Source organism: Diabrotica virgifera, chromosome 2, assembly GCF_917563875.1.
Source record: "Diabrotica virgifera virgifera chromosome 2, PGI_DIABVI_V3a".
Lineage (NCBI taxonomy): Eukaryota > Metazoa > Arthropoda > Insecta > Coleoptera > Chrysomelidae > Diabrotica > Diabrotica virgifera.
The window spans coordinates 210780071-210794491 of record NC_065444.1 but is presented as its reverse complement, the minus strand read 5'-3'; the positions used below and the strand labels follow the sequence as shown (position 1 = coordinate 210794491).

Here is a 14421-nt window from a genome sequence, read left to right as displayed (position 1 = left end):
CATTTTAATATGACCTAATAAACACCTGCCTGTACTTTAATAACATCTTCAAATACGTCGTTAAACGTACAGTTATCTTCGATTAAAATATAGTTGATAATTGAAGACTACATAACTGACTTGGTTATAAACCTGTCATTAATTATTGATAATGGTAGGGGAGCAAAGTATGCTAAATGTGCAGTCACTCGAGCGCTTTGGAGACCTAGTGGGTTGTGAAGAGTAGGTCCTAAAACCAAAAAAAGTTAAGTAAAATTTTCCATTTTAGTGGGCGCTTGACATTTTTAAATTTAATTTTCCATTTCGAACAATCGTTTTTTCCGATTATAACGCCATCTATGCATAATTCGAAAAAATGTTTCCAATAAAAGTTACTTATTTTTTCGTGAGGAATCCAAATCTGCAATAAAAAATAGGGGCTCCTATTAAGATTTTAAAGTAACCTCCCACCCCATCTCCGTAGGGGGTCGTGTTTGGTGCCATTCAATAGATTTTTTAAAAATAATAAATAAGTGTATTTTACAGTATTTCGATCTGATGTTCATTTCGCGAAATATCGCGGGATTTGTATTTAAAATATTAAATTTACCCCCCACCCCTCTCCGTGGGAAGTCGTGTTTGGTATCATTCGATAGATTTTTAAAAAATATTGAGCGCATATTTTTTAGTTTTTCGATCTGTCATTCATTTCGCGAAATATTCGCTTTTTTCTTGTGAAACTTTGGGACTCACCCATTTCCTTACGCCCGGCTCATATCGTCAGATTTTTGAAATATATACTCTTTTGCATGTACTTAACTTACCTTATCTTAATCTGACAATTTCGAGCTTTTTTAAGGATAGATTTTTTTTTCGGGCCCCCCTTAACGAACTCCCCTGTGTTAAGAGCCAATATATGGTAGAGGTACATCTGCAGGATACCAGGTTTCTCTCCATATGATAATCTGACGCGCTCGAGTAACTGCAAAAATCCCCGCTTGGGCTCCCCTACCATAATATTTAATTAAATACTAAGAGAGTAACTTATAAATACTACAGCAAAACGGATAAAAGTAAATTTCAATATAGCTTGTAACATTGAACGTTATAGGTCTAGATCCCGCGTACGAAAAAAAAGTTGATTAATAGCAAGCTGAAAATTTGTTAATAGCTTAAGGTTGTCTAGTCGGATAAACTTTGGTATATGGTAACACTGGAACAGCGGCAGTTTTAATTGTGGAACAGGTTAAAAATTTGGAACAGGCAGATCACGAAAACGGCACATTTATTTTGTCCGACAGAACAGACTTAAACTCTCCGAACAGAGATTAAACTCTCATGCAAAAATCAGACTGCTATTTATCACCTGTGATAATTCCTGTCATTTGACATATTCTACCTGTTCCACTCATTAAAACGCCCATTTGGTGATAAATAGCAGTCTGATTTTTGCATGAGAGTTTAAGCTCTGTTCGGAGAGTTTAAGTCTGTTCTGTCGGACAAAATAAATGTGCCGTTTTCGTGGTCTGACCGTTCCAAATTTTTAACCTGTTCCACAATTAAAACTGCCCCTGTTTCAGTGTTCCCATATATCAAAGTTTGTCCGACGAGACACCCTTAAGCTATTAACAAATTTCCAGCTTGCTATTAATCAACTTTTTTTTCGTACGCGGGATCCAGACCTATTATATGCATTATGATTTTACGTTTTTTGTTTTAATGGCAAGACTAGGTGTCAATCAGCAAATCAAAATGACTAATACATCAAGCATAAAAGTAGCTTCTTTTCAACATCATATGTGTTCTCAAAAAGCGATATACGTAATATACCTACTAATACACTTCAAAATACTTATATTTGTATTATAATAATAGCAGACCGAAGTTACTAATACGATCCTGTCTACAATTTAAAAATTGTATAAACTTTATTTGTTTTTCTGTATCGATCTTTTACAAGAGTTTATGAATGCTATAAGGTATTCATCAAACTCTACGTTCATTACCCTGCAATGAACACTAATCAATTGGAAATTTATTCTAGTCTTCACACTTTTGCAACTATTATTGCCTTTTGCCTTTTTGCATTAACTTTCCTTCAAGGATAACTCAGAGATGTCTTCTAAATGACAGTGTTGTTCCATTAATTGTCACAGATTGAGTTCTATATGTGAATTGAACTTCTGCTATGTGAATGAGACGTACGGGTGTCGTTGTGTTATAATTCACTAAGGGTCGGTTTCACCAACAAAAAATAAATCAGTGAATAGTTATTCGTCGAATAAGATTTATTAGTCGATTAAATTTTATTGCGTTTCAATAACTATTTGTAATCCACAGTTAGTTATTCGTCAAATAAGTTCAAAGTATAATGATTTTCCACAGACTGTATTCGTTGACACAAGCGAATGACAGTTCTTCTTCCTCATATTAGTTTGTTGGCCTCCACCTCTTCGGTGTTTTGCCAAGCACATTGCATTAGGCATTCCAAACCACGTGACCTCTGGTTGGCACATAAACTAACAAAGAGGTTATGTTTGTAGGTATCTATTTTTCATTGTTTATCGTCGTATTTTGTCTATTTTGGATTCATTTGGATTTCGTTTCCTGTTTTTGTGAACTTTATAAACTTAACCACAATGCAAACTGATTATTTAAGGAAATTATTATTGGAAACTCCAGATGTTGCGAGAAAGGTAGGCGAAACAATTTTTATTTACTGTTCATTTTGCCCCGATATTTATCAATCATGATGAATTTTGCAAGCAATAACATTCTTTCTTTTATTGTTTTAGATATTTATTGAAGCTGAAAATAATTGGGGATTTAGATCCATGCGCAATTCAGTCAGAATTGGATTTTACAGTAAAGTGCAGTCCATCAAGTTACTATTATAGATATTTATACATATATGGTGGAGTCTCACAGTTGCTACTCTAAGCAGCAGATGAAAGCATACAAAAGCCTTCAGGCACATAAATATTTTACAGCTGAATTTGTTTTGAATGGAGTAAAAATTGTTAATGATTTCCTGATTTCCATCTTATTGTTTGAAAGGTATGCCTTTATTTTATTTATTCACCATTAAGAAATATATGGATAACAGTATTAGTGTCTTTTGGATAAATTGGTTCTAAATATTAGATTTATTTACGTTTATATATCTGTATGAAACCAGACATATCGTCGTCCTAATCTGTATACTGCGAACTCCATAATTCTCTGAAAATGATTTATTACTGCCATATATTTGAATTACTATCATGATTGTTCTAAAATTATATTATATGAATGTCTGATTTTAAATAAAATATTCTCAATCATTGTAAAGAACGCAAATACTCTAATAAAAATAAATTTTTGTAGTTGAAGAATTTCCAAAAAAATAAAATATTTTTTTTTAGGTGAAGCATTTCCAAAAGCTAATGCTAAACAACTAAATGCTTGGGTGGGGTGATAGCCAGTTCTGATGACATAGCAAATGCACATTGTATGGCCGGTAATAGTGAAGTATGCCCAGGGCAAGACAGACGAAGAAGAACCCAATGCATGTACATATGTTACAGCTACATGGTTTGGAGATAGCAACATATGCATTCTCTGATGAAAAACTAATGAGTTTTGAAACTGTTCGGTCAGAGTGCTTGTTGCGCTCACTAAACGAACTGAAATATCAGATGGCTTTGGCATTGTGTTGCAGCGATATGAAAATGGTTATTCATTTTTAATTATAATGTACTTCTTCATCATGAGTAATTATGTATTGGTCTTTTAAATGTGTATTTATTTTTGTAATTAGTATCAACTTGTAATGATAATATACATTTATCGTTTAAGGTATGACTATGTTTTGACTCTAAAATAAATGTTTTAAAAATCGAATCGTGCCTCTTTCTGTCAGTAACTACCCATGGATATCACAAATTGTGCTTACTGATAGGTTTGTTCGTAGAACGATCAGCAACTCTTGCCAGCCATCAGACACATGTGCATTCGTAGTCTATGAATGCTAACTATTAACTGCACAACGCTAACTGTTAACTGCTCATGCATCTGATGGTTGGCAGCAGTTGCTAATCGTTTGTGTCGTACTACGAACAAACCTATTAGGTCTGGATCCCGTGTACCAAAAAAATTGATTAATAGCAAGCAAGCTGAAAATTTGTTAATAGCTTAACGGTGTCCCCTTGGACAAACTTTGATGTATTGTGACACTGGAGCAGGGGTAGTTTTAATTGTGAAACAGTTTGGAAACTCAGATTTGGAACATCAGATTACGAAAACATCCCATATATTTTGTCAGACAGAACATCCAATTGATCTGTTACCCTGTCATTAAATTCTCGTGCAAAAATCAGACTGCTATTACTCGCCAACATGATTCCTGTAGTTTGACATGGTCTTCGTGTTCTACTCATTAAAATGCCCAGTTGGTGATTTTTTCACCAGTCTGGTTTTTGCATGAGAGTTTAATGAATTGGTAGCAAATCAATTGGAAGTTTTATCTGACAAATTACATAAACATTTTCGTAGTTTGACGTTTCAAATTTTTAACCTGTTCCACAGTTAAAACTTCCAGTGTTCCCATACATCAAAGTTTGTCGGACTAGACACCGTTAAGCTATTAATAAATTTTCAGCTTGCTATTAATCAACTTTTTTTTGGTACGCGGGATCCAGGTCTATATGGAATAAATAAATAACAAAACAAATTCCCTGTCAAAACTGCATTTATTTTGAATATTGTAACAAAATAATTATTGACCTACCCTCGTATACCAGCTCCCGTCTCCGGACAGACAGAACACTATCGATGTTTCGAGATACGCCGATGCAGCGACGATGACGTGCAAGCGGTCACATGGACATAGCTGGAGATATATAGATATTTCTGGAATATCTGTATCGCATATATAAATAGGACATATTTGTAAATAGAGTTAGTCTTAAGCTAAAGTTTGTAAAGTAAACTTGTATAAATATAAATAAAGTCGTATATAAATACGAACCGCTAGTTTTATTGTAATTAGAAGTAATTACACTGATAACCGCTACAGTTGGTGTTAACGGTGTGGAGTGTAAATAAATGAAAAGTGAAAAAAAAAGACTTTTGAACTTTATTCGTCGGAAATAATCGGAGTGCGTTAATTGTTCGGTATTCGGAAAGACTTTTGAACTTTATTCGTCGGGAATAATTGAAGTGCGTTGATTGTTCGGTATTCGGAAAGACTTAGACATTTTGAAAAGTACGTGTGTGCCGACCAAAGATGTTGCTACAAGAACTGACCATAAAACAGCTCCGTGAACAATTAGAAGAGTACGAATTAGACAGCAGTGGGTGCAAGATAGTCCTACAAGCACGACTCAAGGATGTCCTCACGAAGAACGGAGATGACCCAGAGACGTTCCACTTCCAGTCAGCAGAACAAGTAATCTTATCGAAATTAAAAACTGTTTCTGAAACGATCGATGAAACTTCTAGACAGAACAACGAGAAACTTGAAGAAGTTAGTAGACAGAACAACGAGAAATTTGAAAGTGTTTCTCAAAAGATCGATGAAACTTCTAGAAAAAGCGACGATAAATTCGAAAATGTTGCTAAAAGATTTGACGAGACTTCTCAAGTAATTAAAGAAGTTTGTAGACAGAGCAACGAGAAATTTGAAAGTGTTTCTCAAGTAATTAAAGACGTTTGTAGACAGAACGACGAGAAATTTGAAGAGGTTTCTAGAACATTCGATAAGATACAGAAAAGCGTAGACGACAGTAAAGAAATGTTAGAAGATAAGATCAAACAACTAGAGACTATGGTAACCAATACGAAAGTGCTACCTTCAGTTAATGCAGTAGTTTTGGCCGTAGAAGAGAAGATCAAAGAATTAGAGAGCATGATAACCGATACAAAAGTGCAACCGTCAGTTCATGCAGTAGCTTTAGATCCTGTAGTGAAAGATGAACTACCGAGAGAAGAAATGTCGCATAATATGAGATTCAAATTACCACCATTTGATGGAAAGTCCTCTTGGTCCATATATCTTAGACAGTTTGAAGCTATTGCGACCGCCAATCATTGGACCGAACAAGAAAAGGCTGTTTCCTTGACTGCTGCTTTACGAGGTGATGCTGCAGATATATTAAGGTCAATTCCCAAGGGTCAAGAAAATTGTTACCAGACCTTGTTCACTCGTCTAGAAAAACGCTATGGAGATGCCCATCTACAACAAGTATACAAAGCACAACTGCGAAGTAGAAGTCAACGAGCAAGTGAGAATCTGCAAGAATTTGAAGCAGATGTGGCTCGTGTGGTGCGGTTGGCTTATCCAGAGGTGCCAGACAGCGTTTTAGAAGAAATTGCAGTAGATACCTTCGTCAATGGGCTGAAAGATAATGAACTACAGAAAGCTTTACGACTAGCAAGACCGAAAGTTTTAGATGAAGCACTTGCTATTGCATTGGAACACGAAACGGCTAGTCAAACTTCACGAGGCCATAGAGTAAGAACCATTGAAGAAAGTGACGAACACAACGATGAACGTCTGGAGGAAATGATACGGAGAGTATTAAGTAATCAGATGCCAAAGAGACGCGAGCCTAGATGTTGGAATTGTGGAGACGTAGGCCACATTCGTCGTAATTGTAAGAAGATCGTACAGCCGTCGGAAAACTAGAGCGGGTCGACACCAAGGGGCAACTGCCGACCTCGAGAACTAGAGCCCCCATAGTAACTGTCAACCTTACGTCCTCCGGTGGAATCCACAACTTATACATCGAAGGTCGTATCAGTAATAGATGTAGATCATTTTTGGTGGATACAGGTGCAACGAGAACTATCGCACGTCCAGATGTAGTACGAGACCATAATAAATTATCACCTGCAACAGTAAAGCTTAGAACAGCGACTGGTGAGCTAATTAATACATATGGCGAGGCTAATATGTCATTATCCATTGGCCAGACCACAGTTGAACATCAAGTATTAATTGCCGAGATCTCCGACGAGTTCATATTGGGGATGGACGTACTACGAAAAGTGGGGGCAATATTGGATGTTCAAAATGGAGTTCTCAGGATCAACGGTGAAGAGTTGCCCTTTCACGACGACAAAGAAGATGTCATCCGCTTACTAACTACATGCGACGTAACCATACCCGGTAATGGTCCGGTTGGTAAAAAGAGAGCACCCATGAGACAGTACAATGTTGGAAGTCCTATGGAAAGAGTAGCTATCGACATTGCAGGTCCATTTCCAGAAACCGATGCTGGAAATAAATACATCCTGGTAGCCATGGATTATTTTACAAAATGGACTGAGGCCTATGCATTACCAAATCAAGAAGCTGCTACCGTTGCAGAGGTACTTGTTAAAGAATTCTTTAGCCGATTTGGTGTTCCCTTGGAGATCCACTCCGACCAAGGGCGAAACTTTGAGTCAGCTCTTTTCCAAAACGTTTGTAAATTGATTGGTGCCAATAAGACCAGAACAACACCCCTGCATCCTCAATCAGATGGGATGGTCGAGAGGATGAACCGAACGATGGGTAAACACTTGTCCAAAGTTGTATCTGAACATCAGCGAGATTGGGACCAACACATTCATTTATTCCTGATGGCCTACCGCTCGGCCGTAAATGAAACTACAGGTCAAACACCAACCTGCCTGATGTTGGGTCGTGAAGTTCGGTTGCCCTGCGACCTAGAGTTTGGCTGCGGACCTTCCGAGGAACATGTTGCAGGCGAAGACTACGTTGACCGCCTGAAATTACGAATGAACAACATTCATGAACTTGCCCGACAACACATTCAGATAGCCAGTGACAGAATGAAAGATCAATATGATTCTCGATGCAAGAATGAAAGCTTCGAAGTAGGTGATCTTGTCTGGCTTTATAATCCGCAACGTCGTCGAGGCTTGTGTCCTAAACTGCAAAGACAATGGGAAGGTCCGTATGAAGTTAAGAAGAAAATAAATGACGTAATATATAGAATTAAGAAGTTGCCAAACGGTAAACCAAAAGTTATTCACATAAATCGTCTTGCACCATATGCTGGCTCAAATGAAACAGAAGAAGCACGAGTCCTCCAACAGGAGATGAAAGATGTCGCACAGCCAAGTTTTAATCAATTTATGTCAAATTACGCAGAAAGAAAGAGTGCTAGATTCGGCGTGACCACAGAAGTTCAGCAAGATCTGTTTGGTGTTCCAGAAAACGTCTCTCTAGCCCACTGTGTTGCACAAGACCTCGAGATGACTAAAGGAATCTCGTCCGTATTCAATAGAAAGTTCGGCCGCCTGGACGAGTTAAGGAATCAACAACCTAAAATTGGAAGAGTATTGCGATTGGAAGATGGTCCTCGATCTTTGCTGTATATAGTGACCAGGAAGTCTTATACGGACACGCCAAGCTACGAGAACATATGGCGTGCTCTAACTAATTTGAAGAAAATGGTCTGTAATTATGACATCAAAGATTTGGCTTTACCAAAAATTGGCCATGCAGTAGAAAATCTGGATTGGAAGATTGTGAGAAGCATGCTGGAAGTGATCTTCAGAAAAACTGGCGTACGGATTACTGTGTGTTGCATGAACCCGAAGATGTCATACCCTTCAAAGACAGTAGACTGTTACTTCTTTTCTAGGGGTGTATGCAGAGCCGGAGAATCCTGTAGATTCCGCCATCCTGGGCCATCTAGAGTTGCTGATCGGGACGCTCAGATCTTAAGAGGGGAGCAGTGTAACAAAATAATTATTGACCTACCCTCGTATACCAGCTCCCGTCTCCGGACAGACAGAACACTATCGATGTTTCGAGATACGCCGATGCAGCGACGATGACGTGCAAGCGGTCACATGGACATAGCTGGAGATATATAGATATTTCTGGAATATCTGTATCGCATATATAAATAGGACATATTTGTAAATAGAGTTAGTCTTAAGCTAAAGTTTGTAAAGTAAACTTGTATAAATATAAATAAAGTCGTATATAAATACGAACCGCTAGTTTTATTGTAATTAGAAGTAATTACACTGATAACCGCTACAATATAATGAAAAACAAAATAATATTGTTTTAACAAAATAGGGGATAAATGTTAAAATTTAGTATTAATAAAGTTTGTCACATTGGCCTAAAATTAATGTCACTAGTTACGTTAGTGTCACATATAAATAATTGTAATAATATTAATAAAAATCGTAATTCCTAGCATGAGTGCGTCCTGTTTTTTGATAATTTAGTTAGGTTTTAGTTTTAAACATAAATGAGTTTCTAATAGGGCTTTTCATCGATTGTCATTTGTTTCGAGCTCCTGTTAGATGTTGTATAATCCGTGTATAATATTACTATACAAGGATTATACGACATATGACAGAAGCTCAAAACAAATGACTGAATGAAAAGCCCTATAGAGGGAACACGAAAAAAATTAACATTATCCGATCAGCTCGACTTCCACTACTATACAAGTTACAGGCATGTTTTCAGCACTTAAAATCACCAAAAACGAAAAGTTTATAAAATAATCAATCTAATGAATGTCTTTAAATATTATATTAAGCTCAAAATCACGACAAAAAACAAGTTAAAATTAACATTATTCTGATCAGTTGGACTTCCACAGTTCACTACTATACAAGTCACAGGCATGTTGTCAGCACTCAAAATCACCAAAAACGTAAAGTTTATAAAATAATTAATCTAATGAATGTCTTGAAATACTATATTAAGCTCAAAATCACGACAAAAAACAAATTAAAATTAACATTATTCTGATCAGTTGGACTTCCACAGTTCACTACTATACAAGTCACAGGCATGTTGTCAGCACTCAAAATCACCAAAAACGTAAAGTTTATAAAATAATTAATCTAATGAATGTCTTTAAATACTATGTTAAGCTCAAAATCACGACAAAAAACAAATTAAAATTAACATTATTCTGATCAGTTGGACTTGCACAGTTCACTATTATACAAGTGGCAGGCACTCAAAATCATTTGACATAATTACGTTTACCTGTTATAAAACATTGTAGATAAATTCAAGTTAAACTAATGAATTTTCTTTATTATTGATATTTAAAGTGAGGTTAGCTGCCAACTTATTCTAAGAATAAATATTTATCTGCCCGATATTGGACTAATAACTTATTTGGAGTTTATTCATAGAATAAGTCTTATTTGACGTTGGTGAAACGGAGATATATGTCAGTTTTATTGGTCGAATAACTTTATTCATTGAATAGACCGCTATTTGTCGATGGTTTTTCCGGCCCTAAAAGTTCTTTGGAACACCAGGTTACTAGATTTAAGAGTAAACAGTAGCGCGTCATCAGTATTTTTGTTTTTCGAAAGTTCTGCGAACTTTCAACAGTGAGGCAACAGTGCGTCTGTAATTCGACACTGACAGTGCCATTTATACTATCAAAAACAATAATTTTTATACTCATAGGCGCGAAATGTTGCCGTGTCAGTCACGTTCGACTTCTTGTTATAGATCAGTGGTTCCCTACCTTTTATATCTGGCGACCCACCTTCTGATGTTTTTTCATATTCGCGACCCATATCCCTCACCCATGATGATACGCTATTCTGTACTCTGTACGCCACTCAGCTACTGTAAGAGCCACGCCGCGACCCACCTGAAATCTGTCCGCGACCCACTAGTGGGTCGCGACCCACCGGTTGGGAAACTCTGTTATAGATAATAGATTTTTAGTAGATCCAATGTGACACAAAATCTAGGCATGGGATAAAAAAGTTTATTTGAAGAAAGTGCATTTTTTTGTTTTTCTTAATGGCGGTACAGGCTCGCTTTTGCAATATTTTATTTAGTTATAGTGTAATTTCCACATACTAACATATTTCTCAAATTTGGCTCTGTACCGCCATTCTTTACTATATTACGAATATGTGTGCCAAATATCTCGACAAAATATTTAAAACTACAGCCGCAATCTTGGACCGCGTTTGTTGCTACCTTTTGATCGCTACTGTATGCTCTTAAGTCCAATTTCTGAAATTTCATACGATTAGCAATAATACTGGCATGCTTAGTTCTAACCAGTATAGCTAGCTCGTCTGCATAAAAAGATCTTCATCATGATTGGCTCGAGAATCCTTTATGAATCTTCGTCTGGTCACAGAGCAGTCACCACTCCTGTCGATCCTTAAAGAAGGATCAAAGTACAATGCATTGTACTTCAAAACTCCGAACAATGTAACCCCGTTAGATTATTTTAATCTGTCCTTTGTCCAGTGTGTTTTATTTGTATTGTTAATTTTAAGTTAAAATGTCTACAACATTCTGGAATATCTTTCTTTTTCTGACGAAATGTCCCTGATGATGCTCTAAGAGCGAAAGTACTTGGGCAAGATTTAACAAATAACTATATTTAACTTATAACTTATTTAAAATTCATAAATAGGGCTTTTCATCGATTGTCATTTGTTTCGAGCTTCTGTCAAATGTCGTATAATCCGTATATAATATTAATATGTGAATGAAAAACCCTATTCGAGCATTCAACCATATCTTATTTTAATATGTATATCTGCCTAACTGCATATCCAAAACATATTCTTTGTTAAAAGGTATCAACCACTAACACTAATATCAGATTTCATACCGTCTCTAAATAATTATTTTAATGTTTGTATTACTGAATGGACAATTGAATTACCTTTCAGATGAGCTAGCACACGACCCCTATTCTCATTTAAATAAATCATCGATTCAGTCATCACTCCCAGATACATGTTATATAACGCATAGTAAGCTATGTATTATGCGTGCCAAAAAATTATAATTTAAAAATGAAAATCGACTTGTTATGATAGTTATATTAACGTATTTTTTTATTTTCAGAATTAGAATTATTTGACGGGTAACGACTTTAGGTAAGTTTTTAGTTAAACATACAAGCATGAATGACAGTAAAAAAAATCAGTAATAATTATGGGATATTCATGAGAAATAAAGGTTTCCTATAGAAAATCATTTTTCTGTGTATATTTTAAAGTCATGTTTTTCAAATAGAAAATGATTTGACAGGAAATCACGTTTTTACTTTTTTCATTTTCTGCAGATTCCGCAACATAAAGATAAATAGCATCCTCGACCGAAACGACTTTGAAATTTTTAGAGAACACTTTTAATCTTGATATAAAAATAAAATCCTTGTTTCGCGAAACCGAGCAATAACTCAAGATCTTAGAGAAGAAGTTTAATTTTTCCCATCACGCCGCGCGCCATGCCTTCTACGTATGTGCAAGAGCTCTTTTTCTTTTCTGCGAAAACATTAATCTACTTTTCCTACTCTTAACAGTCATCTTGTTCGTGCGGTCGACAGGACCGACTCTTAAAGTTAATCGAAATGGTTATTTTTAGATGTACGCTGGTATTTCTTTTGGTTAATTAATCAATTATTTTTTTAAGACATTTTCCTGACGGATTACTTTCTTCTTCGTTAAATGCTTATGAAATACTCTAATTGGAGTATGAAGGGAACCATTCTCGTTGAAACTTTACCGCGCTGAGCAGATGGGAGATGAATTATAAATTGTAAAATTCCCCCATCTTCTTTAGTATCAGCATCCGTTATGGCTTGCAACGTTATGGCTTGCAAATTTTAGAAGCTTCGGAGGTGTAACCAGAGAAGGTTGCCGTTGTTTTCAATCTGGTGGGATGTGGAGTAATATTCTTAATGTTATTTTATTTGCTATTACATTGAAAACTTAATCTTTCGCTTATAAAATACTTTTTGGATGTAATCGCCTGAAAAATAAATATACGCGTATAGTAGTTTGTAGTTGTTGTTCATATGAAATACAGGAAAATTAGAAGTTCACGAGTATATGTAATTGTGTTTGGTTTCCTAGAATTGTGAAAAGTATGCCGTTTTTCAAAAAAGATCGGTTTCTTTGTCTAAAGAAAGCAAAAACATATTTGTCTTCATAACCAATACGGTGAAATAGCCCTTAAATGGCCTCGACTTTCTCGGCTTTCTGCGTCATTCTTCTCTGTCCCTTGCTTGGATTTTCCGGTTGACAACACTGATCTTCTCAACACCCTGAGTTAACCCGTCTATTCTTTTAGCTTTGGTCCAACCTGTTTTCTCATTCTCACCGGTTATGATGTAATAATATTTTTTATCATGTTGTATTCCGAGGCCAGGGCTACATGTACTGCCCACTGCAGAAGGTTTCGCTCAAAACATATTTGTGCAATTGTCAAAAACAAGAGCAAAACAAGAAACTGAAGCTTTTAACATAAATTAATAATTCAAGTACTTTTATAGACAATATGAGATCGTCATTAAGTCTTATGAGGATCGATTTCGATATACTGAACAAAAACTAAACAATATAATTCAATTTTTAAAAGTAAACTACAAGATATATCTTCCCTCGAAATATAAATGTTGCAACCAAACATAGTGTCATAGTTTTTCCTTTTCCGTAATGTGCATCTGCCATGCCTTTAGGATATTCACTCCAGGATTGTGGCACCCTGTACCAGCTTATACATACGGGTCTAGTGAATGGGAACCATAAATATATATTTGCAGTCACTTCGTTCCCATCACAAAAGTGGTTATGACCTCCCAGCCAATGCCTCGCAGTCATGCAAAATATGGTTGACTGTATCAGGTTATCTGCTGCTTAAGTCTCATGAAACAGTCCCATTTTATGCAGATGTCCCTTAACACGCGCATATCCAGTAAGGAAGCCTGTTATTACTAGGGGTCGACAAGACAAGAATTCTTGTCTTGACAACAACTTCTTGTCTTGTCTTGAGAAAAAATCAAGAAATTTAAAAAATCTTGTCTTGACGTTTTCTTGACATCTTATACCTTGTCTTGACTCAAGAAATTTCAAGATCTTGAAATTTCTTGATTACCCAGTCCGGTGATTCCCCGGTGACCTTTTTATTGCGTTGCTTGTCAACACGGCCTCCACTGCCACTGGGGGGAGTCCCCGATCTGCGTTTGTTTTCTTGACGAACGCCAAATTTGATTTGTAGTTGCATGCTTAAAATAATCATATTGTATGTTTCGCACATATTCTTAACTTAGCTGTCCAGGATTTCATAAAAATGATTGAACCAAATCATAACAGTGTCGACATCGAAATGGATTTCAACTTTGCATTTCAACTCTCCTGTCAGTCAAATTAAACATCTTGTCAAAAAATATCAAAAACAGGGTAGGATAACTAAATGACTATGCCAAAATTAGATGTGCCTACAAAGTGGCATTCAACGTTTGAAATGTCAACATGGTGTTTAAGTGTAAAAATGTTTAACTATATTTTGCGACAACATCAAAAATCTAAATAATTGCAAAATATTAGATGAAGAATGGGTTCTGATCAGTAAATTTTGTCAGCATCTGAGAAGCTTTAAAACACTTTCTTTAATACTCGAAGGGCAAAAATATTGCA

At 36.0% G+C, this 14421-nt stretch overlaps 1 protein-coding gene across 2 annotated transcripts in view; it reads left to right on the top strand.

Annotated features, from left to right (window-relative positions):
* Positions 1-14421, top strand: part of LOC114331564 (dystroglycan 1) — a 1301763-nt gene that overhangs the window by 122580 nt on the left and 1164762 nt on the right. For both annotated transcript variants that reach the window (XR_007696271.1, XM_050643062.1), the window contains exon 2: positions 11846-11877. The gene's annotated coding sequence lies outside the window, so the exon portion shown is untranslated. The remainder of the gene's footprint in view (positions 1-11845; positions 11878-14421) is intronic.